This window comes from Ranitomeya variabilis, chromosome 2 (assembly GCF_051348905.1).
Source record: "Ranitomeya variabilis isolate aRanVar5 chromosome 2, aRanVar5.hap1, whole genome shotgun sequence".
Classification (NCBI taxonomy): domain Eukaryota; kingdom Metazoa; phylum Chordata; class Amphibia; order Anura; family Dendrobatidae; genus Ranitomeya; species Ranitomeya variabilis.
The window spans coordinates 1,063,891,227-1,063,895,917 of record NC_135233.1 but is presented as its reverse complement, the minus strand read 5'-3'; the positions used below and the strand labels follow the sequence as shown (position 1 = coordinate 1,063,895,917).

The 4,691-nt window shown below is 45.6% G+C and overlaps 1 long non-coding RNA gene across 1 annotated transcript; it reads left to right on the top strand.

Moving 5' to 3' along the window:
• The first annotated feature begins 889 nt into the window (after nucleotides 1–889).
• LOC143810192 (uncharacterized) lies at nucleotides 890–4,416 on the top strand. Its single transcript, XR_013222697.1, has 3 exons — nucleotides 890–1,057; nucleotides 3,957–4,086; nucleotides 4,232–4,416. It is a non-coding gene; the product is annotated as an uncharacterized LOC143810192 (long non-coding RNA).
• Nucleotides 4,417–4,691: the final 275 nt, after the last annotated feature.

Below are 4,691 nucleotides of genomic sequence, written 5' to 3'. Positions count from 1 at the left end.
TGGCCACCGGGTGCCGTTATTTGATGTCCCTGCGGGCGTTTACGGAGACACCAAATGATTATTTAATTGCTATGGACTATATGGCCAGGGGAGACCTTTTTGACTACATGGTACAATCGAAGCCTTTTGATATGCAGACAACAAGGTAAATGTCTTATACTTAATTCTGACAATCCTCTGCCCGTACATAGAAGTCCTAGTGTATGTAACCACTGATCCATCCTCTACTTTCTACTCCACAGACTCTTTGCAGCAGAGATGGTGTGCGGCCTCCAATTCCTACATGAACATGGCATCATACATTGGTAATCAGCTCATTTTCATTAATCTGTCCCCTCTGACTGTTGTCTCCTTACATTGGCGTTCTAATGGTATCTTACTGACCGGTCATGAATGGGAATGTATGAGATTATACCTGAAAAATTATACTGTTATTTTGTAATTCATGTCTATGTTCTGCTGCTGTGATACTGTAATTTCCCTCGGGATCAAAAAAGTGTATCATATCTAGTGTAGAAAATTATTTTCAAGAATTATTCTCAGTGTCTGCTCCTTCCTCTTGCAGTGACCTGAAGCCAGAGAACATTCTACTTGATGACACCGGACACATAAAAATCACAGACTTTGGCTTATCAGCCATTAATGTGCCTGAGGGCGTCATATTAAAGAACTTAATTGGCTCTAAGGGATACATCGCGCCCGAGGTAAGGAACATCCCTGTATGATTAATGCCGATAGTAGGACTGAGGAGTAATCTGATCCCAATATATCCTGTTCATATCTAATCACAGACCGCTCCTCGCTGAGTGTGTGTAAATCCCCTCAATGGTATATTCAGCTCATCTCCTATCTTATGTTCCTACAGATAATGGATGGTCAAGGGTACAACCATCTAGCAGACTCCTTTTCCTTCGGCGTTATCCTATATAGAATGACTGTTGGTTATCAGCCATTCTATAGCCAAGGATCATTGGAGGAGTACAGCAAGTCTCTGGATGAAGACATTCCGAATTTCCCACTCGAAATGTGCTTTGATGCCGTTGACATCATAGAAGGGGTGAGTAGGATTAGGCTACTTTCACACACAGCATATTTGCTGCGTATTTTTACGCGCGCGTATTTTGCTGCTGCTTTACCTGCGTTTTTTTACGCAGGCAAAAAACGCAGCTGCTTTCACACACTGCGTTTTTTGCTGCGTTTTTTGCTGCGTTTTTTGCAGCTGCGTTTTTTTCAGCATTGTGTACTGAAAATAAAGTTTGTTTGAAAAAAAAAAAAAGGGGAAAAAAAAGAGTAATTGAGGTCATTTCCTGTCTTTATGACTCGGAATACAATACACACTGGAGTTAACATCATGTCGATTCTGCCAGCTGCAATGGCCTTGAGCCAAAGACGCCTCAGCAAGCGGAACAGACATCAGCTGGGGTTTACTAACCCCACTGTCACTAACCCCAGGTTACTAGGGCAGGCGTCAGTCAGACGCCCCCCCTCGTAACCCTGTACGGTAAGGGTATGTTCACACGATCCTGATTTCAATCCTTTTTTTTTCAGGACAAAAACCGCAGCTCTTGGCAGAAAACGCAGGTGCGTTTTTGGTGCGGTTTTTGGTGCGGTTTTTAGTGCATTTTTTTATGCAGTTTTCTCTGCAGATTGTCTGTGTTTGACACAAATAAAGCTTTAACTGCAGTGGGGGAAAAAAAAAAAGAAATGATGTCATTTCCTTGTCCAACCCTTTTCTTCTTCCATCCTCCATTTTGGGACTAAACACCAAAATGAGTGGACGTGTTTTGAATGACAGCGCTCCACAGAGTGCTGAGCGTAGGCCAGATCACAGCCCGCGGATCCAGCTCTATCCAGCTATTTAAGTCTACGTTCACATTTGCGGTCTGTGCCGCAGCGTCGGGCGCCGCATGCGTCATGCGCCCCTATATTTAACATGTGGGCGCATGGATATGCGTCGCACTTGCGTTTTGCGCCGCATGCGTCACTGCAGCGCACGCATCCGGCCGCAGAGGACGCAGCAAGTTGCATTTTTGCTGCGTCCAAAATCAATCAAAAAAAGGACGCATGCGGCGCACAACGCAAATGTGAACATAGCCTAAGTGCCACGTATTTAAGTGCCACGTATTTAAGTGCCACGTATTTAAGTGCCACGTATTTAAGTGCCACGTATTTAAGTGCCACGTATTTAAGTGCCACGTATTTAAGTGCCACGTATTTAAGTGCCACGTATTTCAGTGCCACGTATTTCAGTGCCACGTATTTCAGTGCCACGTGCCACGTATTTCAGTGCCACGTGCCACGTATTTAAGTGCCACGTATCACGTATTTCAGTGCCACGTATTTCAGTGCCACGTATCACGTATCAAAGTGCCACGTATCAAAGTGCCACGTGCCACATATTTCAGTGCCACGTGCCACGTATCAAAGTGCCACGTGCCACATATTTCAGTGCCACGTATCAAAGTGCCACGTGCCACGTATTTCAGTGCCACGTGCCACGTATCAAAGTGCCACGTGCCACATATTTCAGTGCCACGTATCAAAGTGCCACGTGCCACGTATCAAAGTGCCACGTGCCACATTTCAGTGCCACGTGCCACGTATCTAAGTGACACGTGCCACATATTTAAGTGACACGTGCCACATATTTAAGTGACACGTGCCACATATTTAAGTGACACGTGCCACATATTTCAGTGCCACGTATCACGTATTTCAGTGCCACGTATTTAAGTGACACGTATCACGTATAAGTGCCACGTGTCACGTATTTAATTGCCACATATTTAAGTGCCACGTATCAAGATTTTCCATGGAGAACAGACACATCCAGAGATATGTCTGCTCTCCACGGCTGCAGCAACATACTGACAGGAGCCATAGTTCCTGTCGGTGTGTCACTGCGCATGCGCGAGCGAGTTTACCGGCGGTCATTGACCCCGGCACTCTCGCTTAACGGCAGTGCTGCGTGGGAAAGTTCAACGCAGCTGTACTGCCGTTAACCGAGACGCCGGAGCCATTGAACTCCGGAACAGTACGCGATACACTGCTAGGAGCTTCGCTCCTGGCAGTGTATCGCCGGAGAGCAGCCGATCGGCGTGGGACACTCGTTTTATGGATTCTGCGGACAGGGAGTATGAATTTGGTTTATTATTTTTGGATTTTTTCCTGGAGGATCGAGGGCTTCGCCTACAAGTGTGCTGTTGGTGAGTATATACTCTATGTTATGTGTTGTATGTACTGTGTGTCATGTATGTGTATTGTGTGTAGGTGTTTTGTGTAACTTTACAATTGTGCTAAGTCGCCGGACACAGGGACAACTCTCCCATCCTAATACCGGATGGGAGTAGTAGTCCCATACGGCGACTTAGCACAATGGTGGCACTAGCGTCGCATGGGGACACACACACACACACACACACACACACACACATACCAAATCGATCAGCAGCCCCACGTTTAAGGACTCCATGCTGCTTCACTGGGGGGCGGGGGCTTCCCTCTTCCTGTCCGACGTCACGTCCGGTCCTGGGTGTCAACCCCTCCGTACAAAGACGCCGACACCCAGGACAAAGGCGCTGTGTGTGGAAGGTAATATGGGGCCCTAGGGGGATACGCAGACACGCCGCTGCGTAAAGAATTGACATGTCAATTCTTTTTACGCCGGCGTGTTTGCAGACAAAAGCGCCGCGTTTTTTTGCGGTGTGTCTGAACGGCAAAGTGAATTTCTCATTCACTTTGCCGGCAGACGAAAATGACATTGCGCATTTTTGAAAAGCGCCCGCAAAATAGCGCTCAAAAATGCGCTATGTCTGAAAGTAGCCTTATACTGTATGAAGACGGATGATGTAGGATTATAAGGAGAGATTAAAGTGTGGACAGTGAATAGATATTGTGTAATAACTTGTTAGTAATAATACATAATATAATGACTAATGGTCTCATTCCTTTTCTAGCTTCTGTGCAAAACTCCATTTTTACGGTTTGCCATAACATCGTTCTTCAGATCCCACCCATTCTTCGACTCTATAGACTGGAGTGATGTTGAGTCCGGCAGATCCGACCCACCATTCAGATGGAACTTCTGTAAGTACAATATGTGGGGACATCCATGGTGTGATCACTACCCAGTAACACACTGGCCCACTATACACCTTATCGTTATATCCCCCACTATATTGTATATACATGAGCAGCTGATTCTCACACATGTATATTTCTCTTCTTACAGGAGTATTAGACTGATAACAATCAGCCCCATGCAAGTACCATCCATGAATGAAGCTTCACCCAAAGATATGAAGATAATCTAACATCGGGTCCTCTGGGTTAGTTTTTTCTTTCTCTGGATCCAAATAGTAAGTTATAAAAAGCTGAAATTGAAGGACTTACTTCAGCCATACTTGCTATGTCACCATCTGGTTGGCTCATCTACAACTTGATGGTAAGGAGAAGACCACCTGATATGGACAGAAAGCAGGCAGTAGCTGTTCCTTCATTTACCTGGACATGGACAAAAAGAAGGAAGCAGCTGATCCTTCACCTGCCTGGACATGGACAAACAGATTTGCACAAGCAACAAGATCAGAAAATCTGTGGTTAGTTCTCCAAGATGTTTGGATAAACCTCCCTACCGAACTCCTTCAAAAACTGTGCGCAAGTGACAAATACCTAGACGAGCTGATGAAGGC